At 41.6% G+C, this 24,964-nt stretch overlaps 1 protein-coding gene across 14 annotated transcripts in view; it reads right to left on the bottom strand.

Moving 5' to 3' along the window:
* MBNL1 (muscleblind like splicing regulator 1) overlaps positions 1-24,964 on the bottom strand; it is a 199,035-nt gene that overhangs the window by 62,117 nt on the left and 111,954 nt on the right. For 2 of the 14 annotated variants that reach the window (XM_014569967.4, XM_089780816.1), the window contains exon 2: positions 22,449-22,563. The exons of the other annotated variants lie outside the window; for them this stretch is intronic. The gene's annotated coding sequence lies outside the window, so the exon portion shown is untranslated. The remainder of the gene's footprint in view (positions 1-22,448; positions 22,564-24,964) is intronic. 14 annotated transcript variants of the gene reach the window in all.

Consider the following 24,964-nt stretch of genomic DNA (forward strand, 5'->3'; position numbering starts at 1 on the left):
TTCTTTTTTAATTTTCTCCCTCCTGTCCTCCACTCTATGTTGAAATTCTATTTCTGGAAAAACAATGCTACCCAAATCAAGACAATGTTTGAATCAACAGGGATAGGAAATATTATCTTTATTTCTAATCCTGGGAAAGAAAAATCTGATTTATTTGCTTGTTTGGACAATAAAAAATGAGGTGAACAATTTAAAAATCTAGAACATAAACATTGTCTGATTTCCAGTGCTAAAAAAGACTCTAGCTCTGATTCTAATCTCACCCATTTTAGTATAATTCTACTGACTTCAATGGGTCTACTCCTGATTTATTCAAGCATAAGTGAATTCAAAATCTGACCAGTTTATCAAAGGCCTCCTCCAAACAATAATCATGCTAAAACATAGACTTTTCTCCAGCAGGTTAGACACGACCATTTGTTTGAGGCAAAATCACCCAAAGATAGCTCTCCAACTCATTTGACTCCTATCGTAGTCAGGAATAAGAGGCTCAATTAAATCTATCTTACAACTTTCAAAAATACTCTAGCTTATGACTGGTGGTTATGTCATTAACAGAAATAAATAATTATATGATATTCTAGCACAGTGCGTCATTATGTACTCTGGATCAGTCATCAATAAAATCTGGAATTACTCAACATCACATCTGGATCTTTAGATACCTATATCAAAATCAAGTTTGTTTAGAAATAACTGGAGAAAAACCCAAGAGAGCAGCTTGTTGCCACACCCCTAAATTCTTTTGTTGCAGAACAGTAATGTTACTGCACTGTAGCTGTACAAATTTAAATATTTTTGATCTTACACAAAAGAATCTTTGTTTTAGCAGCATAAATGCCTTCTGCCAAAAGAGATCTCAGTTGTTAAAACCACAAATTGGAAACTGACACCCTATAAAATCTGCAGTTTGCTTGTGAATTGTTAAACAACCTGTATGAATGCATGTCTGTTTTGGTTCACAGAAAATCACTTTAACATGTCTCTTGTTGTGAATGGAGAGAAATGAGAATACAACCTAAAACTTTATTTTATGATAAATTACTATCCTTTTATTATTGTGGCAGTTCTGGTGTCCTTGATCTTCCGGAAATAATTATTTTTATATTTATTATGCTATTATGAATATTACTGTTATTTTGATAATTTTATTCTTATGATAAATAAAAATTAATTTATCTGAATTAATTTCACTGACATTGGCTTGATTTGAAAGGTGCAAATTCCATTCTCAATGAGTAAGTGAGCGTCCTTGCAGTTTAAGGACCTTGCCCTTATTTTGCAATTCAGGGGTACATCAGCAGCAATAGCACATGAAAGTCTGGAGGACTTTTTACCCTTTTTTATGCAAATAGGATTCATGTCAACAAAAATGCATCAAGAAAAATTAAGCTTGTTATATGCGCCAACCATTTATATATTTTCGGTAATCATATGAGTTCATGAAAATATTAACTCAAAATAAATTGCAGATATTTTGGTTTTTTAGCCAGTAGTAGTAGCAGATAACAATATTTTTGCTTTTATTTTTGTAAACCTAAATTGATACAGTGAGATTGTTTATAACAGCTTTTAATTTTTTTTCCATTGCTCATTTCCCGTCCATTACCTCCATTTTTCCTTGCGTTTTTATTGCAGCTGGAAACTATAAATACACCAGGAAGGAAAGATAATTTATGGATTTTTTTGTTTTGTTTTTCCTACAAAAATAATGGCTGCTCTAAAATAATAAATCCTCACCAGTGTTGGATGCATTAAAAAGAGAGACACATTTATAGCCTATCCCAAAATGCAAACACAGTATATGAAAGTGCAAAATTCTACATTGACATGTGAAAAGGGAATTCTTCTATCAGTAATACCAGTGAAAATCCAAAATAACTGAGGACATAATTAGACAAGAAAGAAAGAAAGAAAGAAAGAAAGAAAGAAAGAAAGAAAGAAAGAAAGAAAGAAAGAAAGAAAGAAAGAAAGAAAGAAAGAAAGAAAGAAAGAAAGAAAGAAAGAAAGAAAGAAAGAAAGAAACCGTTATATATATTCCAATAGTAACACTTAACAAAGTGTAACAAATTAGTGTAGCAAAACATAGGCTACCAGAGAACTTCAATTTGGTAGAATTCCTGCTCCAAAAACATAGAATAATTGAACATTGTAGTACTTACAACTTATTGCTGGGCCAAGAGCTCTGATTCTGTTCAGCAGAGGGTAAGAGAGAGACAGACTTAATAGCCAGGTCTTTACATACTCCCTTGGTTTAGACAAAGCTCAACTGCAAGCATCCGGGATTCAATGGAATTCAAATCCCATATCAAAAACCAATATAACTAACTTGTGACCATCTGGGATATGTTCACATTGCAATAAAATACACACATAGATGGCTCATGTCAGGTGACTGACGCTTGCAGGGTTCAGGATTATAAAATTGCACTGTACATGTTCAGGCTCAGGCTGCAATGGGCACCTGCCCCCATCAAAGGGTTCAAAAGACTAGGTTCAAACCGAAATCAGCTGACAAGCACCAGCCGTGGGATGTTATTGCTGTTTAGAATAACCTTAGATGATCTTTTGATCTGAGGAAGTGGATCTGGCCCACTAAAGCTCATCACCTAATAAACCATCTTGTTAGTCTTTAAAGTGCTACATAGTCCTGTTTTTTGTTTCAGCTACACCAGGCTAACATGGCTACATTTCTATCCCTAGAAATGTAAGCGTTATTTCTACATTGTACAGCATAACAACTCATAAAATCACAGTGCTAGCATGGAGAGAGTACCCTGCTTCCTCAAAAGCTGAAGCCTTTTGAACTAAAGCAGAATCTCCACTATCTAGTAACAGTATGTGGCCTATGACACACAGTTCTGATTCCATTCTAGCAGAATCACACACAGTCTGGTATGATGAATTGTGATTGATAGCACAGATGGACTAAAGATGCAGAAGCTTATTTTAAAGGTGCTGTATTAATTAACTACTTCATATACAATATAACTTGGCAATCTACTTGTAACATGGTCAAAATCTAGATAACAGGTTCCTTTTAATTTCTGCATCAGGCAGCATTGTCTGTTGATTCTACATGCTGTTCTACCACAATTTTTACAGTGAACATGCTACTGAGTCCAGCTTCTCCCCATTGCTAACTAAGGATGTTAGAAAGCATATAACCGAATATTCATGTAAGTGCATCAAATTTTAGCAGTTACTTGACTAGCAGGGAAGACAGTTTAAAAACCAGCTTCCCACACAGACTGGTTCCCACCTGCTGCCATGTGCTGCTGCCTCTGATACAGAGGCAGCAACACAGAGTGGCAGTAGCACCGTCCACAGGGAGTCCAAGCTCCCAGTGAACAGATGCTGCTCCAGCATTCCATGGAGGAGCCTCTGTCCTTCGGCAGCTGAGACCCCCATGGACAGGGGCTGCTGCCTTGGAGCAGCCTTCTCTCCCTCCCTCCCATCCCCCCGCTGCCTCTGTAGTTATAATTGAGGGGAGCTAGAAATAAACAATGGATAATTCATATCTTTTATAGTACATGCATTTGGCAGAAGAAAGCAGAGTTTTAGAAGATCACTGTCATTTCTAATTCTTTGTTAATACAGCTAAAGCTCCACTTGATTTCTTCAAAACGGGGGAAGGTTTCCTACTGGCTTTGTGTAAAGCTCCTGTAGGCTTTCATCTCCCCAGCTAAGAGGATTTAAGGTCAAATTATTTCACACTGATATTTGTCTATTCTGTTATACATTAAGCCTACTGTTCAGTAAATAAGATTATATAAATCCTCTTTCATTCTGTTACTCTAATGTGTTGTGCTATGCAACTGAACTACTTTGGTAAGTCTCAAGCATAATCTCTCTTTTACTCAACTCAGACAATATGTGCTAATCATGAACTACTCTCTGGCAAAGCCCTGAGTAAAGTGTGTTATTTAAAATGAGTTGTAGTAACCTCTAGAGACATTGTTTCCATGGGACACCCCAATTTATCTGGTGCTCCCCTCTTGCATTTATTTAGTGTGTGCTTAGTCATCAAGTCAAACAATGGCATTTTCAGTGGCGTGGAGCAGTTCTTTTAGACCATCGCTGAACCTAGTCAGTGGGCACTGACAAGGAGTAATCAACATTAGCCCTTTACACAGCACAGCATATTTCCCCTGCCACATCCACTGCCTCAACTGTCCTGCACATCTACAGTAGGTAGGGCACAATCTAGCCCCATCTCTATATCTCTGTGAGTAGGTGGAGTGCCCACTGTGCTTTAAAAACGAAGCATAGGCACAGTCCATAAATAACCCTATTTTGCTACTACTTCTGCTTAGGCTTTATTGGTAGTTGAAAAAAATACCACCATAAAATAATATTCCCCCAGACTGACTGCTGCAAAGATCCCCCTGCTCAGAGTAGGGATATGAAGGACTAGTCCACTAAGCATTTGCTTATCGGATAGTGGACATGCTAGCTGACTAGTTGCTTCCCCCCATTTGTTGCCTCTATCAGAAAGAGGTGGGCGAGCAGCAGGTGGTCCTTCAAAGCAACAATGCTGCCTGAAGCCTGGGGCCAGACCCCAGGCTCTGTGTGGCGCTGCCACTTTGAAACGCCCCAGGCTGCATGTGGCATTTCAAAGCGGCAGTGCTGCATAGACCCCGTGAACAGCAGGGGACTCTCCTGCTGACCCCAGGCTGCACGTGGCCCTGCCACTTTGAAATGCCATTGGGACCCCAGCATCAGGCTCTTCCCAGCATTTCAAAGCAGCCGCATGGAACCCAGGATCAGGTGGGGACTCCGTGAAATGCTGTGGGGAGCCTGACATCAGGCTGCATGCAGCTTTTCAAAGCGGCAGCACCACCTGGAGCCCAGGATCGGCTGAAGTCCCCAGCTGATCCTGGGCTCCACACGACGCTTTCTGCTTTGAAGTGTAGCAACTGCCTTAGGTTTATTCTTACCCTTCAAAGGCGGAATCGCCCTATCGACTAATTGAATAGCTGATGGAAAATGCATCGACTATTCAATTAGTCCATTAGTCGATATTTAACATCCTCAGCTCAGATCAGACATCACTGCTCCAGACCCAAATTTGCTCTGTCCAAAGAACAGCATTCATAGTCCTGGCAGCCTGGTAGAGAGTACAGGCCTCTTCAGCCACAATGAGACAGCAGAATTCACTCAACAGCTAACAGGGCTAACAGCGTGGGTTAATTGCATTCCTATTAAAAGAAGGTTAACACAACTTCTCAAAACATCTTTAAGTCAAGGAGTTCAGAGCTCTTGTTCTCCATAGAATAAAAATTCATTTAGCAGATACTCCTCAGTATTTTTGCAAGTGTTATAATTCAATTAGTACCATACAACATTTATGACAACATAATAAATGTATAATTCATCCTGGGGATGTACTTATACTTTTTTCCTTTTGCGTGGCAGGAGAATAAGAATTAGGTACCTCTCACCCAAGCTCAGGCTTTTAACTGCAGCTAATCAAGTTGACAGAAAAAAAATACTGTCCTATTGGTCTAGCCTGACACAGTGCTGTTCAAATGATCCATTACAACACATTTTATTTCAACATTGCAGAATATATTGTCCATAATTGCTTAAGTAAGTTTGGCTGAACAGAATTATTTTTAGGGAGGTGGGACCCCCAACCATCTTCTCTTCAATCCATATTTATAAAAAATTCTGGCCGTGGGCTGGGTTTCAACCAATGCATTGTTAAAACCAGGGTAAACACGATCAGAATCAGAATAAAAAAGTTGTGTTTTCTAAAGCAGATGCCAAAAAGTCCCACAAAGCATACGAAACAAGTATCAGCAGTTAAGTATGAAATGAGCGCAGCTGGTTTTAGCTGCCTAAGTTTGAAAACTTGGCCCATGGTGAAAACAGTTTATTGAATGTGATATCACCTCGTAGTTACCATGGCCTCCTTTGCAATTAGTATTTAATTCCCTTCTTACACAGTACAGGCAGTCCCCGGGTTACGTACAAGATAGGGACTGCAGGTTTGTTCTTAAGTTGAATCTGTATGTAAGTCGGAACTGGCGTCCAGATTCAGCCGCTGCTGAAACTGACCGCCAGTTCCGACTTACATACAGAATCAACTTAAGAACCCCAAGCGTCCCCAAGTCAGCTGCTGCTGAAACTGATCAGCAGCTGATTCCAGGAAGCCCGGGGCAGAGCAACTCTGCCTCGGGCTTCCTGTAGTCAGCGCTGGTCAGTTTCAGCAGCAGCTGACTTGGGGACGCCTGGGGCAGAGCAGCTGGGGTGCTGCTGGGTTGCTCCAGTAACGCCGCTCCTCGGCGCTACTGGACCAACCCAGCACAGCACCCCATCTGCTCTGCCCCAGGCGTCCTGATTCAGCCGCTGCTGAAACTGACCAGCAGCAGCTGAATCAGGACGCCTGGGGCAGAGCAGCTGGGGTGCTGCCGGGTTGGTCCAGTAGAGCCCAGAGTGGCGCTGCGGGACCAACTGGCAGCGCCCCAGCTGCTCTGCCACAGGCGTCTGGAGAAAAGCCTAGTCTGCTGGGGGGGGGAGCGTACTAGCTTTGCCCCCCCCCCCAACCCCAGCAGACCAGGAAGACGCGGGCGGCGGACTGAGACGCACCCCGGTCCCTCCGCCTGGGTCCTCCGCGGCTTTGCTCCCCGTCTCCCTGGTCTGCTGGAGACCAGCAGACCAGGGAGATGGGGAGCAAAGCCTCTGAGGACACCAGCTGCGGGACAGCCGCGGGGCGCCTGGGCTGCTCCGCTGCCGGCTTCCCCGAGGCTTTGCAAAGCCGCGGGGGGGCTCGGGCAACAGGGCAGCCCAGGTGCGCATGGGCTGCTCCGCTGCCGGCTTCCCCGAGGCTTTGGAAAGCCGCGTGGGGGCTTGGGCAGCGGGGCAGCCCAGGCGTGCGAGGGCTGCTCCGCTGCCGGCTTCCCCGAGGCTTTGCAAAGCCTACACTATTATATCCTACACTATTATATCTTGTTAGGGCTGTTCCCCAATCTGGCACTCTGAGTGCAGAAGGTGAGGGCCTGCAAGGCACTGGTTACTAACACTTCCCAGAGACACAGATTCCCTGGCTCTGAGAAATGAACAAACAAACAAGCTGCCACCATCAAGTGATTTTATCCCTAAAACCGGGTTGAAAACTTGAACCCATCTCCAGGGGTACCCCAAGCCCTTTTGCCCTAAAACAACTTGAAAAAAGGGGAAAAAAAGAAAAAAAAAACAAGCTGCTGTCTCTAGTAGCTGACCTCTCAGTCGGAGGCAGACAGACAGACCTCCTGTACCTTCCAGGACACAAGAATCAAATCATTACCTTAAAAAAGTGATTTTTATTACAAAACAAAAGATAAAGATACAAAACAAAAGATACTTGGTTGCTAGATGTTACAGAGCAACTAAGGAAAACAAAATTAAAACAGAGGAAAATCTCTGGGAACAATGCTAGATGGTAACTGGGGAGGGGAGGCACGGATTCACACAGAGCAGTTCAAACCAAACCACAAAATAAAGAAAAATATCCTGATCGTGACTAGATCCACTTTTTGAGGAATAAGGGTTCTTGCACGAAAGGGTTTTTTTGCCCAAAATGGCCCCGTCCATACTGCGTTTTTTTGCACAAAAAACTCTTCCACAAAAAGGATTGGAAGAGAATATGCAAATGAGAGCACGAGATATGATAATGAGTTCTTCATTTGCATTTCCTCTTCCTCAAAAATAGCGCCGTGTAGACATAGCCCAGGTGCTGGTCAGCACTCCTCCTATCCATTACACATCTCTACTTGGCACACTGGCTTCTCCACTTAGGAAAATGTAGGATCAAATTCTGCATTAAGGTATCAAGGGGGAAAGGGTTTGGAAACTTAATTCTTTGGTTAAAATCACAACACTGGCATACTGTCCGGCACAACTGGAAGTGAAACCAAGGATTAGGTTGGCTGGGGATTCTTCAGTTCATGGCCAAAGCACTCCCACCACTTTGCCTGGAATGATGATGACATCCTTGTTCTCATGAGCAATGAATACACAGGAATGTTTTTTAAAAAACAAAGTCTTGTTACTCATGTTAAGAAATTTTGATTAAGTGAGCAATCTCTGTTGACAGCACGATCACTCACTGTATTTTAAAGCAGTGGTTCTCAACTAGAGTATGTGTACTCTTGGGGGTACACAGCAGTATTTCAGAGGGATCATTTACACATCTAGATATTTGCCTAGTTTTACAATAAGCCACGTAAAAATTGCCAGTGAAGTCAGTACAAACTAAAATTTCATACAAACTGAGAAAGTACATAATTTCTCAGTGATTTTGTATTTTTATGTATGATTTCTTAATCAAATAGTTTTCAAGTGAGGTGAAATTTGAGTTTCGCAAGACAATTTCAATTCCTGTCTAGTTAGATTTTGATCAGATAAAAAAAGCATGTTTCCAGTCAGGAAAGTGTGCATCAGATCAGACACTGTGATGCTTACACCGTGAACAAAACACTGTAGGGAGCTGTCCCTTCAGCTTTTTCTATTGACCAGCCGCCTGGTCTCTTACATGCCTATGATCCTTTTGTAGTCAAAACAGATGCACATCCAGTATAGCGGGTGGAAGTATGATGCTGACAAGCAGACCCAAACCTGGGACCTCTGGAGTTCCCATGAGCCTCCACCACTTGAGCTAAAAGCCAACCAGCTCTCAGCTAAGACTGTAGAACAAACTCATTCTTTCCTCTATGCAAGTAATCTAAGTGCCATTTTATGGGAGAGTGAACCACAGCCAGTAGGTGTGGGGGTTACATAAACACCTGGACATAAAAAATTCGAGGGCAGGGACTGAAAAGCAGTACTTGCAAAAGTGTTTTTTCAGACCCACAGGTGACAGTAATAACTACTAAAAAAAAGAATCAACAGAATCTAATTACTAAAATTAGTCATACTGTCTTGAATTAGTCATATTGAATTCTTGCAGACTATTTATTTTGATTCAATATTGTTTGCACCAATTAAGAAAGGTGCACTTTTGTAATTGGAGATAATTCATCAGGATTCTGGGATTCAGCAACAATTCCAGCTGTGTAGACAAACAGTTGAGGCTGCCTCTAGGAATCACTGAATTTGCAAAATAGAAACAGGAAATATTCTAAACTCCCTGATTTCTCTTTGTTAAAAGAATTTCTCCATTATTTAAAATGAATTCTCCTGTGATGTGCACGAAGTCAAAGGACTTGCTAGCAGAAAAGAGTTGATGATGATAGATGTGGCAGTCTATGTTAGTCTGTCTTGTTAACTGCTCAAGTAGCCCTTCAAGATCTCATCTATTTTCACAATTATCATCACCATGTTCTGATCCGCTCTATACACACTTCTCTTGTTTGGTAAATTGTTTCTAAATTGTCCAGTGAATGACAGATCAATTTCACTTCCCTGACAATACCATGCTGACCATTTTCAACCTATTTCCTCTGATCTCAAGCTGACACTATGGGCTAGCTGATCAAAGCAAGTATGGAAGCTGTCACTGTGGATCCGTCACCTCTACCGGCTGGAGTGACTACAGTATTGGTCTGTGATAATATATAATAGAGCTGAGAAAATACAGTTCACAATGCTGCTGCTGACCCTTTGAGATATCAGTCTCTGACAGAGCTTGTAGAAATCTGCACATTTTCCAGCAGAAGGTGCCTCAGAGCCTTTTTGTTTTCTGCTGATGTAACTGGAGGAGACAGACACACACTAATCATACACATCTAAGTCAAACCAGCCATGGATGAGGGGAGAAGACTAGGAGGTTCTAGGTGATAACTTTTACTGGAGTAATGAGTACCTAGTCCTGTAATGCCTTCAAGAGCTCCCAGAGGCTGACAGTGATCAGCACTTGTAAAGAGGTGTTCAGTACCTTTCACGATCCTGCTTAAGCTACTGGAAAACACACTAAATAGCATGCCTTAGTACATTCATTAACACACTGAACAACTGTATTTTATAACCTGCCCACATTCATGGCTTTAAGAATTTCTGAGCTGGCAGAAACGTTACATGGCATTTTACCACACCAGAAGAATAAAAATGACAGGAAGCTAGATAAAAACCTATATTTCCCTCAGATACTCCTCAACGCTGTGCTGATTAAATTCAACTCTGATTTAAGTCCCAAGGAAGTGAGTTTGAATGGCTTCTGCCATTACATATTACATCAGTTGAGTTCATGGGAAAAAGTGTATTCAGTAAGGTTCTGTGAACTGGCCCTGAAACGTAGTTTGATTCTAGCTATGTTGCTCAGAATTGGAACAAATTTTGCACCCAGAGCTTTGTAGGTGGGTCAGTTTAACCCCTACCCCATGAATATAGATGTAGCTAGATACCCTGAGAGCATGAGATGCTTAGCCAAGGATTCCAGTGAAGGTTCTGAATAATCAGCAGCCCACAAAATCACTTCTTAAAGCCTTCGCCAAAGAATGGAGGGAAAGAAGGAAATGTGAAGGACTGATGGAAGAAATATTAAGGAAAAACACTGATGATTTAGACTCCAAATTTTAAAAAAGCATAGCCCACAAAAATAGTGCAGTACAGTGAATATCTACCCAACAAATGTTTTCACAGGACGGCAAAGCTATTAAATCAGGGTGCTCTTGCTGAAGATTTTCTTTTTAAATGCTGAAAGGGAGTAGCACCCAACTGTTTATTTTATGGTAGCTTCATAAAATAACAGAATAGTGATGAGCTATTTTCTAATAGTAACTGTGTAGCTAAATTACTTTTTACCATGAGGTTCTATGGTATGACACTTCTCAGTTTCCTAAAATGGCTGCCAGAGGCACAGCTGCTATCTCTAAACTGTAAGGTAGCTTATTATTTCTGATAATTGATAGCAAAAATATGAAGCCCTATCTGCAGATAACTTGCCTTAACAACTCATCAACCAAAATAACTGACATAACTGAGTAAGGAATTTAATGTTATTCCTTTTAATCTCAAATAGAAATCTACAAAGAATGACTGGAAGATGGCATTCAAGAACTTGTTCACTTTTCCTAACTGAAAACAATGTTTTGGTTTATTATTATTCATATGAACTTTAATTGGATTTGGAACCTTCATTGATATCCCCAATTATATCAGATTTTGGCATTTACCAATAATAATTATGAACTATAATTAACCTTCAGATATGGCAATTTAAATTCAGATGAATGATCACACCATGCTTTAAGGAGATAGTTGGAAATCAGGAAGATGATGCTTTTGCAGAGTATATTATCTTAAACAGGCAGTAAAGAAAAATGTTAGTAATGATCATATTTTGCATGTTTATACCTAATTGCTCTCTTGGAAAATCTCAAAGTATTTTAGAAACATTAACTATCAGCGGCCAGACTTACAGTGAAATTAGTGGGGACTGGATCAGGTCTTAAGAGTCAGAAAACCCCCATGAGGTATTATTAACCCCATTTACAAATGGGACAGAGAGGTTGGAGGGAGGCATAGGCACTGTGTTTCCAACAATGAGAACAGAAACCAGCTCTCCTGGTTGCCTGTTCTATGCTGTATTTTATCAAGAAGTTAATACTTCCACAGCCACATGTCAGAAAGATCCATGAAGATCTTTGTATATGTTACTGAGCAAAGAGGAAACAAGGGGTGTGTCTAGACTACATGCCTCCTTCGACGGAGGCATGTAGATTAGCCAGATCGGAAGAGGGAAATGAAGCCGCGATTAAAATAATCGCGGCTTCATTTAAATTTAAATGGCTGCCCCGATCTGCCGATCAGCTGTTTGTCGGCAGATCGGGGCAGTCTGGACGCGATGCGCCGACAAAGAAGCCTTTCTTCATCGGCACAGGTAAGCCTGGTTTCACGAGGCTTACCTGTGCCGATGAAGAAAGGCTTCTTTGTCGGCGCATCGCGTCCAGACTGCCCCGATCTGCCGACAAACAGCTGATCGGCAGATCGGGGCAGCCATTTAAATTTAAATGAAGCTGCGATTATTTTAATAGCGGCTTCATTTCCCTCTTCCGATCTGGCTAATCTACATGCCTCCGTCGAAGGAGGCATGTAGTCTAGACACACCCAAGGAGGTAGCAGGAGATGTTTGGGGCACATCTATCATATAGTGCACACTTTATATAAATGTAAAAAAGCAAACTAAGCATACAAATGTACAGTCCTTACTCAGTTATAACTCAAGAGATTGGGACTGGTGAATGAGTGAAGACTACAGGACTGAACCCTAAACAGAAGAAAAGTCAGAATGATAGTTGGGATACTTTGCAGTACAACTCATATACGACATTTAAATTTGAGCTGCAGAACACCATTTATATGAGTCAAAGTTTGGCGTACAACTCTGTGCTGGATTGCTAGCTGACTATTGCTTAACTAATAGGTTCCCTTCCTCAGAATGATATTAAAACGTCTGTTTGCTCATTCAACATGATGAAAAGATGTTTTAAAGCACACATCACCTAGTAAGGAGACTGGAATGGCTCCAACTGCAGGAACAAAGGAAACTGAAGAAGACATAAAGTAAGTCTCAAAATGAAATGACTTCATCATGATCTCATTAGGAATGCAACTTGTGATCTGTGTGGGACCATGGGTTGAGTCAGAAAGGAGCAATTTAAATGTTACTTTTTAAAATATTTGAATCTGTTGCACAGTTTAGGATTGTTAGCATTGACATAGTCAACAGTGACTAAAAGTCAGCATCTACTGGTGACCTGTATGAAATGACTTTGGCAGATATCCTAATGGAACAAATTGAGTATCAAGGGCGGGTGATTGACCCTTTCATTAGCTGTCTTTGCAGAGATGCTAAGAAATGAATGGGCAGGAAGACTGATTTACCCGTCTCTTGAGTGACAGCCCCATTGGTAAAAGACTACAACAATGGTACAGAGCACTCTCTCATGCAGGTTGAAAGAATATGATCTGTTGCTGAGATATCAAGAACTTAAGAAATTGCAGCAGTTGTTAAAAACATTGAAGTACTGAATGTTAGGACATTACAGTACCTTTGCCTTTTTCACTCTAGCTACATTAGGCAGAGAGCCTGATAAGTCAGCATGGGGTAAGGAAAGGGATAAAGGTTCTGATCCGGGCTCTGGTAGTGAGCCTGTTAAGGAAAATGATTGTGAGTGAAAATGTTTCTTTATACAACAGTTTTATGCACAATAATCCCATTTCTGCCTTCACAAACTGATTGTGACTAGCAAAAAAAAAAATCAGACCACTGTATAGCAGTTATATATGTATGTTGCCATATGTAAACAGCATATGTTCATGGAGTTACATTATCAGTGAGCTTCAGAGGGGTAGCTGAGTTAGTCTGTACCTGGAAAAACTTAAAAAACAATGAATAGTCTAGAAGCACCTTAAAGACTAACAAACATGTAGATGGTATCATGAGCTTTCATGGGCACAACCCATCTGAAGAAGTAGTTTGTGCCCACGAAAGCCCTTACCACCATCTACATGTTTTGTTAGTCTTTAAGGTGCTGCTAGACTATTTGTTGTTTTTTAAGTTTTATTGTCAGTGAGCTTTGATAAGTTTCAATATATCAGTAGGAATCTTTTTTTCCCTCCCCGAGGCTATTTTTACAATCAGTTCTACTCTGTTTTATGAAGTTCTTGTAGGCCTAACTTCTTCCTTGTTTTTTATTTTTCATTTACTAAGTTCTCTAAAATCAAGTTTTTGACTATTAGCAATAAAAAACAAAACTCAAAAAACTCAAAACAAAAAATCCTGAGCCTGCTTTTCAGATTGATTTTCTCAAACCCTCATACCAGCTTAAATTTATGTCTCTAAACCGGTTTCTAAGTCTATAATACATTGTTATATATTTTACCCAGAAAAAAATAGAACAGTTTTGACCTAAAAACCCCCAAACTCCTCAAATTTTAACTGACTGAAGTATGTGTATGTATTTTGTTCTTAAAGAAAAGTGCCTAATCCAATGTGCTTGATTTATGATAATGGTCCTGCAAACTTCACAACTGAAACTGATCTTATAGTACTGTGATTCTTTAAAATTGCAGAAGTGCAATAATACCTATTGAGCAGTACTAGCAAGATGAATAGCAATACACAGATTTGGTCAAAGATATTTGAACTAGTTTACAAATCTAAGGTACAAAACCAATACATTAGTTACAATATTAGCAATGCAAGGTTTAGAAGTATTAACATAACTTTTGCCTTTATTGATTTTAACATGTGCATTAAGGATATTAAATTGCGTTTAATCAGCTAATCAAGTAGTCGATGAAATTTCCATTGACTCCTCGATTAGTTGATAAGGGGGGGAAACTGCAGAGCCACAGTGAGGTTCTCTCTCCCTGCCTCAGGAGCTAACTCCGCATTGACTCTGCCTTACTACATTTAAAAAGCAAAGGCACAGCTTCTGGGAACAGGCACAAGCTGGGATAGCTGAATACAGCTGTACCTCTGCCCCTCCTGTTCCTCCCTTGGAGATGGTGCTAGGGGGAGCTGCCTTGATAGAGGCAGCAAGGGGAGGGGGGAGAGAGAAGCGACTAGTTGAGTAGTGACTTGACTAGTTGCTTACATCCCTAATGTGTATATAATTTTAGAATTTCATTACATACACCCTAAGGATTCTATTGTGTCTTTAGACCCTGATACAGTAAACTATCCTTGTTTAGAAAGACCACAGTAGCAGGAAATCACCTTTAAGCTATTCTTTTCCAACCTTGGCTGCAGGCCCGCTGACAGGAATTCTGGGTCCCAGGGCAGCATAATCAATGGACCCCCTAGAACAGGTGCCTTGTGGCTCTGGGGAAATTTTGAGCCTCTCCTGCCAATCAGAGGACCCCCCTGATCGATCACAACTCCATCCTCATCTGCAGACCCTAGAGGTGTTTAAAGAAGCAGGGAGCAGAGCTCCACCCCATCGCCACATCACTGCCACCCTGCAGACCCGAGTGGGGTTTAAAGTGGCAGGGAGCTCTGGGTGCCCCTGCCCTGTTGTTCCATGGACCCAAGCTCCTGGTCTCTCTGTGTCTGCTGCCATGCTATTTAAAAAGGACCCTCGTAGCTGGGCCCCCTTAAGTCCAGTGGGCCCCAGGACAATTGTCCCACCCCTCCCCCCAACCTCCTCTGTCGGCGGGCCTGCTTAGCTGTTCGGAGCAAGAAATTCTGCCCTTCCTACCTCCCAACCAGTTCTGGGGATCAAACACCAACAGGCTTGAACTGTGTTATCTCTGTGCTTCCCAAAAACTAGGACTGCCACTGTGTCTAATCTTTGCACAGGGTGCCCCATCTTGTGCACTTATTTAAGGTCAAGGACAGCTGAGTTCAATCTCTTGAGTCCTGGTCTACACTCAGGAGTTACTTCAAAATAACTCCGCCCCCCCCCCCCCATTTTGAAATAATAAGCAGAGAGTCCACACTACCAAGCCTGTTATTTCGAAATAAAGTGTTGGTTATTTGGAAATCTGTACTTCTGCTTTCCTCAGGGAATAATGCTTATTTTGAAATAGTTATTTCAAAATAGCATGAGTGTGGACACTCCACTGTTGCTATTTTGAAATAACTACTCCCCAGAGTACTTCTAATGTGAAGTAATTACTCCCTAGTGCTTCCTGAGGCTCCATCTTGAGATCTTGGCGGACACTCGATAACAAGTAGGGTGTCTTTCTGTCACCTGCCTATTTGTGGATCTGTTGATGGCTGACCATCTTGATTCTGGAGCTGCAGGTCTTATCACAGAAGGGGCAGGTGCTGGTGGCTACTGGCAGGGTGCAGGGCAGTTTCTGCAACTCTTTTCTCCTTCTCCGCCTCTCCTTGTCTGCGCTGAGGCAGGACCTCTCAAATTGCACCATGACCTCATGGATTAACGCTCTCCACTGGGAATGGGCCCAGGCAAGTTTCTCCCAGATGTTAACACTGGTGCTTCACTTTTTCATATTTGCCTTGAACATGTCCTTAAATCGCTTTCTCTGGCCCCCACCACTCCTCCATCCTTCCTTCAGCTCAGAAAAAAGAATCTGTTTGGGGAGGCACTGATCAGGCATCCAGACCACATGACCAGTCCAGCAAAGTTGTTGGTGACGATACCCTCAATGCTGGTCAACTCTTCCATGATGCTAGTGTTCATACACCTGTCCTCTCAAGGGATATTTAGGATTCTCCCAAGGCAGCGTTGATTGATATTGTTCAAATGCCTTCAGGTGGCACTTACATGTTGTCCAGGTTTCACATCCATACAGCAGTGTTGGAACTACCACAGTGCGGTACACAAGGATATTTGTCTTGGCACTGATGTCCCAGTTCTCAAAGACCCTTTGTCTCAGGAGGGAAAAAACAGGGCTTGTGCAGCTCATGTGATGCTGGATTTCCTTGTCAATGTCGGAGAGATGACTTCCAAGTTACAGAAAATGCTCCATGTTTTCCTGCAGTTCTCTGTTAACTTCAATAGAAAATACATGAGATTGTCCAGTTGGCGAGGGTTGATGGAGCACCATGGTCTTTTTGATGTTCAGTTTGAGGCCGAGATTCCCATACGCTTCAGCGAAGGTGCTTAAGATGGTCTGAAGGGCTACAGGAGAAAGAGCAGCGACCATATTGTCATCCATGTACTGGAGCTCCATGATCAAAGTTGTGGAGGTCTTGCTTTTGGCGTTCAGTCTCCTGAGATTGAAAATCTTCACATTCATTTGTAGACAATCTTTACACCATCTGGAAGCTTGCTGTCAATGAGAGAGAAGGTCATGGTGATGAAGATGCAGAACAGCGCTGGGGCAATGATGCAGCCTTGTCTGACTCTTGTTTTGACCTCAAAGGGGTTGCATTGGGATCCATTGTTGCTTAGCACTGTGGCAATCATGTCATTGTGAAGCAGCCTCAGGATGCTGACAAACATCTGGGGCAACCGATCTTTGAGAGGATGATCCACAGAGCACTACGACTGATTGAATCCAACGCCTTGGTCAGGCTGACGAAAATCATGCATAAGACTTGATTTTGTTCACAACATTTTTTTTGGTGGGGGGGGGAGGCAATTGGCGAGCGGTGAAGATCATGTCCACTGTTCCTTCGAATGATCAAAAGCCACACTGGGATTCTCGAATAATTTCTTCTGAGTGTGGCAGGAGTCAATTTGCAAGGATTAGAGCTAAGATTTTCCCTGCTGTTGCCAGGAGGGAGATGCTGCAATGGTTTCCACAGTCCATTTGTCGCCCTTCTTGAAGAGACTAATGATCACTTTGTCTCTGAACTCTCCCAGTATCTGCTCCCTGTTCCAGATCTTGAGAAGCAGGAGATGGAGTTGTTTGTGGAGCTCTGGCTTGCCTTCTTTGAAGACTTTGGCGGGGATTCCATCTAGTCCAGTTGCCTTGTTGTTCTTCATCACTTTGATGGCAGCTTGGACCTCATACAGCACATCCTCTATAACGGAATCTGGCTCAGACTAATTTAGATCCTCCTCCGTAGTGGGAACAAGCTATTTTGATTTTATTATTTCGGAAGTTATTATTTTGAACTTAGTAATTCTGAAATAATTTCCTAGTGTAGACGTGCCCTAGTGACCGAGGACACAATCAAACAAAACCATACAGTTTGTGCCTAGACTCTTATGTACAAACATTATCTGAAGAAATCCTGTAAGAATGATTTTTGCTTTTTAAAAAATTACAGACTTTCAGCACAACACATTAGGCCAAAACCTGTTCCTGGGAAAGTCAATGGAAGTTCTGGCATGACTTCAGTAGAACAGGCATAAGCTGCTTTAAAGGCTTTTAAAATCAGCAAATTTTGTTATTGTTATAGGGCTAAATCCTCCTACCCTCAGCCACTGAGTAATCCTGCCTGGCTAAAATCTGCTCTTGTTTAGGAGTCAATGCCACAGAAGTCAATGGCAATTCTCCGCTGACTTCATTAATACAGTATCAGGCTGTTAAATCCAATGCTACCTGAATGAAGTCAGTGGGGGTGTTAATAGCCATAAAGGCTTAATCATTCAAGGTCCTGAGCAAAACGGCCTAATTCTATGATGCACCTGCTTAATTTTAAACAGAAGAAAAGTCTCAAAGTCTGTGGGACAAGATATGGGATGAATTATTTTGTCGAAATGGGACCTTAATGTCTCATTTTAAGCATAAAAAACAAACAAAAAGCAATCAGTTGCCCTCCAAAGAATATTCCTAACTCCTCACAGATAAAATATAACCTATGGAGCAGACTGCTGTGTAAAGTCAAGCTAATCTCACTCTGCTGCTAAAGAACCACTGAATTCAGAGAAGTTACTATAATTAGTAACTCTGCTTTGCCAGGCAGTGAATGGTATCCAAAACATGTCACTTCTTGGTGCAAAACTGTCTCTCTGTTGGGTAAACGAGAAGGAATTAATCAATGAAAACATGACAGCGAGGGTGGGAATTTTATAACGGAGGCAATGTTTTTATTTATTAGGCCAATTAAGTATGATTGACTTGCAGATTACATCAGCTCAGACTCTCACCATTTCAATTCAGTCTGGAGCTCTGCTGAAGTGCAGAAACACTGCTTGAAAGAATGGGTTTGAAAGAATTGAAGGTATGTCATTACGAACAGCTTGCTCATACCAAGGTTTCAACTAGCTGATTCCACCTACAATAAAACAATATAACTAACCTCAACGTTATTTTATCTATGAATAGCTGCAAACAAATTCTATTCATACCAACTAAATGAGCTAAGTAATGTTATTACCACATTTCCCTAATATTTTTTTCTTAGAGAACGGTTTTGTGAAAATGGGCCTTTTTGCGCTACTCCTGCCCAGTAAGGGTTGCTTTCCATTCATAACCCAAACTCTACCAGTAGAAACAGATTTTTAAAAATATACATGAGCATTTCTGAATTTGGCTCAGCATATAATAAAGTGGAAAAATAATTAAAGGCTATGATCGGTGCTTATCACATTATAAAAGTAATTTAGTGTCTATATTGACCAGTAATGATAATGAATTAAAAATCTTGATCTGTGTATTTCAGGAAGATTTTTGCTTTGTTTGTAAATGCAGTTTTCCCTCTTGGGGATGACTCAGAGAAAAAGCCAGGCAAGTTATCCTACCTACTAAATAACCTTAAAAATTGTATATGCATTGTTTTCTCTGAATTAATGTAATACTTAGGAAAGATGCAACCTTGGAGAATGGAATCCTTCTTAATCTAGGCTAATATTCAGGGGTGCATTAACAGGAGGTCGTTTGTAAGACAGAGGTAATTGCTCCATTCTATTCAGCACTGGCAAGGCTTCATCTGGAATATTGTGTCCAATTCTGAGCACCACACTTTAGAAAAGATGTGGACAAATGGAGACAATCCAGAGGAGAGCAACAAAAAAATGAAAGTTTAGAATACCTGGCCTATGAGGGAAGGATAAAAAACCATGGCACATTAAATTTTCAGAAAAGATGACTGAGGAGGGACTGAATAATAGCGTTCAAATACCTTAAGATCTGTTATAAAGAGAAATGAGATCAAGTGTTCTGAATATAGGCAGTCCCCGGGTTATGTACAAGATAGGGACTGTAGGTTTGTTCTTAAGTTGAATTTGTATGTAAGTCGGAACTGGTCCATATTGTAGAGGAAACTCTAGCCAAACATTTCTTCTGAGCTCAGTTTTATTCTCCCACACCTCACTTCCCTCAGTCCTTTATTCTCAAGCTGAGGTGTCTGCTGAGAAAAGCTGCTCCGCGTCTCCCTGGTCTGATGGGGGCGGGGGCGCTAGCTTCGTGTCTCCCTAGTCTGCTGGGGGGAAGCAGCTAGTGTGGGGTTGCCTCACCCTGTCTGTAAGTAGGGATTCGATGTAAGTCGGATCCATGTAACCCAGGGACTGCCTGTATTCACTTAAGGAAGGACAAGAAGTAATCATCTGCAGCAAGGAAGTTTTAGGTTACGTATTAGGAAAAGCTTTCTAACTAAAAAGATAGTTAAGCTCTGGAATATGCTTCCAAGGAAATTTGTGGAATCCCCATCATTAGAGGTTTGTAAAAACAGATTAGACTGGGGTGGGCAATAAGTGGCCCACAGGCTGGATGTGGTTCACCAGGGTTTACTCCCGGTGGGCCACCAGATGTTTTATTTACCTAAATATGGCCATTTGCAGAAGGGATGTAATAGTGTAGTCAATTAACTGATAAGCAAAAGCTTATAGGTTAATACTATAGACTAAACGCATTTCCCCTTTCCTTGCTGCCAGCAACTTTTTTAGCAGGCTGGCCAGCAGCCTGGCTCAGTCCTGGCTTGCACCGGTTTTGGGACCTACTACTGCTGTGGCTCTGCCTTTAAAGTGTATTAGGAGCTAGGCAAGCTGGCAGCCTGGCTCAGTTCTGGCTCATGCCGGGTCCAGGAACTCAGAGCGCGCTCCACTCCCCCCAGATAGGGGCTACTGCTTCCCTGCACTGTTGCCTCTGGTTCTTAAACTGGCTTCCCTCACAGACCACTGCTGCCTGGAACCCAGGCTGTTATCTCTGATACAGAGGCAGCAGCGCAAAGTAGCAGGAGGCTCCTTGGGAGTGGGGCTAGAGCGCACTAGCTGCCAGCTGCTGGTCCCGCCCCTGGGGACTATAGAATATTCTAGTAACCGATAAGAATTCATGCGGTTAATCGACTATTCAATTAACCAATATTTAACATCCCTAGTTTGCAGCTTCCGTTAGCTGCCTTTTGCCGTTCCCAGTCAATGGGCTCTGTGGGAAGTGGTGAATCTCGTCTGGTCCCTTGGCTGCTTACTGCCCACTCCCAGGTTACACAAACATCTCTTAGGAATGAGTTAGGTCCTCGCCTCAGTGCAGATGGCTGGACTTGATGAATTTTCAAGATCCCATCCAGCCCTTCCTTTCTAGAATTCTATGGTTTCATTGGAGTTTCACCATGAATAAATTTGGTCCAGTGTTTCTTAATCTGAATGTCATCCCTTGCAATGAAGCAGTAGCCTAATTGTGCCCTCCAACATGCCTGCACCATGCCATTTGAATTCTCAGGATGTATCCGAGTATAGTGCTAGGCCCAAGGCCCACAGCTGCTGCTAAGCTATCCTTTTCCATAAGCTAATGTCTAGGCCTCTACCAACTTCAAGGTTGTGAAAAACACATCATGGGCTATGAAATCTGGTCTCTTCCATGAAATTTGGTCTGGTGTGTACTTTTACCCCATACTATATGGATTTCATGGGGGAGACCAGTGTTTCTCAATCCAAAAGGGAGTTGCAAAGTTACTATAGAAAGTTGCAGTATTGTCACCCTTATTTTATTGCTGTGTCAAATTTAGAGCAGGGTGGTTGGAGAGTGGTGGTAATGACCAGGTGTCCAGCTCTGAAAGCAATGTCTCGCCAGCAGCAGCGCCAACATGAGAGTGACAACACCATACCATGCCACCTTTACTTCTGTGCCGCTGTCATCAAAGTTGGGTGGTTGCTGGCCAACGGCCCACATCTGAAGGCAGCAGGGCAGAAGTGTGGGTGGCAATATCACAAAACTATGCCATTCTTATTTCTACATTGCTGCTGGTGGTGATGCTGCCTTAAGAGCTGGGCACCTGGCCAGCAGGGGCACTCTCCAGGCATCTGGCTCAGAAGGCAGTGCAGCGGCAAGGGTGACCTCCCCACACACAACTTTGCAGCTCTACTCACAACCCCCTTTTGGGTCAGGACCCCTACAGTTATAACATTGTGAAATTTCTAATTTAAATATCTGAAATCATGACATTTACTGTTTTAAAAATCTTATGACCATGTGCAACGGCGAGTTGGAGTTCCACCCAATCCTGCACCCCCGTAGCCACAGGCACAGACTCCACCAGCCAGTAGAATAGAGGGAGTGTATTGCTTCTCAACGGTACAGCACAGCATAGATGTAATCTGGTTACAGGAATTAGGGTCAGGATGACTCAGGCCCCCTCGAGATGGGGGTGACTGGGCCCTTACAACTCCAGCCCCCTCCTCAGTCTCTCTCTTTCATGGCTTCAACCTGAAAAAGTGCCCCTTCCCCTCGCGCACACACTTTCTTTGTTCAGTCTCTTCCTTTAACTTGTAGAACTGGTTTTAGCCACTGCCCAGGGGTGGTAAGGCACCCCCTGCTGGGCCGTGCTTACAGACAGCTGCCAATGGGGGTCCCCCACAGCCCACGCATAGTAAACAACAAGATACTAACACTATACCACACCAGGAACTTGACCAAAATGGACCATGTATTTTGTAGGGTCTTATTAATGCCTAAGGCTTAGAGAGTGAAAGGTAGAAGTATTAGTTCTGTATTTTGCAAATCATGCATGTATTTCTTTGGTGTCTCCACGTCCTTTCCCCTTTCTGAGCAGTTGATATGGTTATACAATGTATTTAGGATTGCTGTGCAGCTTTCTGCTTTCATCAGTTTAGTTTCCTTTCCAATGAAAAATGCATAGCATTTGAGATAATGATCCCTGACTGTTGCAACAGTTTTAATTGTATCAAGTCCTTTACCTTGAACAAGAACAAATTAGCACATACCTGACAGGAAACAGTGGGCCAAACTCATCCTTCATGTGACTCCATTAACTCCAGGGATGAACTTTGTTCTGCCTTCTGAGCCCTCATTTTCATAGCAATTTGGTAGTTTCCGAATCTTTAAAAATTGATATTTGTAATGTTGAATATATTTCCAAAATAAATTAGCATTGAAATGCAATTTGTGAAGCAGGAATTGCAAAGATTACAGCCTCCATAAATGCAGAATCAGAAATGAGAAAAAAAGCGGGTTTCTTGAAGCATGGAAAAGTAGCTCATGCTTGCTAGTGCTATACAGCTGACATTTCCTTAAAAACCAAAGAACAAATTCTGCTCTGCATAACAGCCATATTGCTCTAGAGTTCTCTGGAGAGTTAGCAGAAAGCTTAATTAACTCAATTGTATCTAGCAAAGTATATCGCTCATACCAGGTCCAAATTTATCTCCATTACACAGAAACCTAATGGCATCTCACTGTTTTACTAATGTAACTTATTGAGATGATGAATTCTGAAAATGCAATAAAAGAAAATTTTCTTCTCAAAACCAGTATTCCTTACTCAATCAATGTGACTATTAACGATGGGATGGCAAGATTTTCCCTGCTTGAAACATTGTTTCAAGTTTCTTGGCCAGCTATTGTCTGTTATGCCCATGGAAACTTATTTTATAGAAGATTGACAAAAGCTGTAAACAATATCATCTCCCTAGTATCTGTGAACTGAAAGACCCTTTCACATGTAGGTAGAGGATCTTGCCCACCTGTGCCTCTCCCTTTCTCTGAGACACATGGAGGGTGGGTGCTCTCAGGCTCCAAGGATCTGTGTGGGAGGGAAGGGGAAGATAGCAGATAGCTCTGATTTACAGTCCTGATACTTTAAAATTACACCAATCTTTCAGGGGAGTTGTACCAAATAATACTAAAGTCCTTTGACAAGTTCTGGTTAAAAAAATCCTAATAAAATACACTCAGTCCTGCAGGAGAAGTGGGATTTTAATGTTCCAGATCTGTATTGAGTAAGAAAATCCTGTTACTTTTGAAGTTCAAGTGCAATTTGTCAAGTTGGGTTATTTTGCCAGCTGTTACGTGTACAGTTTCACATGTGGGCAATGACAGCAAATATTGGAAAGCTATACAATTTTCCAAAAAATGTCTAAAAAGTAGTTCTATATTATACTTTTTACAGAAAAATAATCCTAATGCCACACAAACTCTACTAATCCATATAATCCTTAACCCAATGCATGTGAGAGCTAACATTTTAATAGTAAAAGCAGTGACTACACTTCAAAATCAAGTAAAACACATGAAGGATTACTCCATTTGTCATTGAAGCTTTGCACAGTGCAGACCAGCAAGAGGTTTTTAACAAAGAAGCACTGTACAAGTCTAAACCAGCTGCAGGTACTGTGGATTATTTTATCAACAATTCTGTCTACTGTCTACAGTTTCCCTGCAATGACTCAACTCAGTTAACCATGAAATAGTCAACTGCTTTGGAAATTAGTTATCCAGTCCTAAGTCTGCTTTTAAGGTACCAACAGTTCTGAGAAAATGAGTAAAATTTGTATTAGGCAACTGAACTGCCATTTCCGACTGATTGCAGTTGTTTAACGGATGTTGAGCACAGCATGTCTGCAATGCTTCTACCACTTACGCAACTTTTCTCCGGCTTCAGTATTGCAGAAGTTCTACGGTACTGTGCCCAATAATCCTTTAATGGATGGATACTGTATGGGGATTCAAAGATGTGTATTTTAAATTGTTTATTAGTACAGTTGTGCAAGGTGCTTCATAAACAAACAAAAGAGAGCTCCCTGCTCAGGGAGAAGGGAGAATACAGTTACAGAACCAAGATCATGCCAAAATGCCCATTCAAAAGAATGGGAGTCCTTCCATCAGATTTCAGTGAACACTGGGTCAAATCCTAAATAATGTGCACAACTTGATTGAACTACATTTTATGTCTAATATATCTACCATATATATGCATATACAATTTATAGATGCACTCTTTCCCACCCCCTCTCTTTTTTCCAGGAAATAACACCACTGTCTCTAGCTGCTATTGTGCTATAAGGTGTTTCCAAAAACCATGCCATTTAGTGCCTAATGACTCATAGTATTGAGGTCTTATTGCATATTTTTAAAGTTTGCATTACAGTGTCATTGATTTAAAAATATTTAGATATACATAAATGATGGTACTGTAACATTTTAAGCTTGTTTTGGTTGTGCATTGGCAATGGTCTCTTTTGCCTGGTGAAGAAAGTAACAAGGTTGCCATGAAAATCTAAATTGGATGAGTATAAATACTCTGGAAAACTGTGTAATATAAAGGCTATTCAAAAGCTGAATTGCTACAGTTTAGAAATAAAAAAATCTTGATAAGATTTTAAAAAAATCACTTTGTAATGTACATAAGAGCGATGTAAATGTGTAGCCATTAAAATGGGTAACCCAAAGAATTACACGCGATTCCCGGTTCAGCTCTCAGGGAGCCAGCTGCCAGCCCATT

This window comes from Pelodiscus sinensis, chromosome 10, assembly GCF_052426305.1.
Source record: "Pelodiscus sinensis isolate ZL-2025 chromosome 10, ASM5242630v1, whole genome shotgun sequence".
NCBI lineage: Eukaryota > Metazoa > Chordata > Testudines > Trionychidae > Pelodiscus > Pelodiscus sinensis.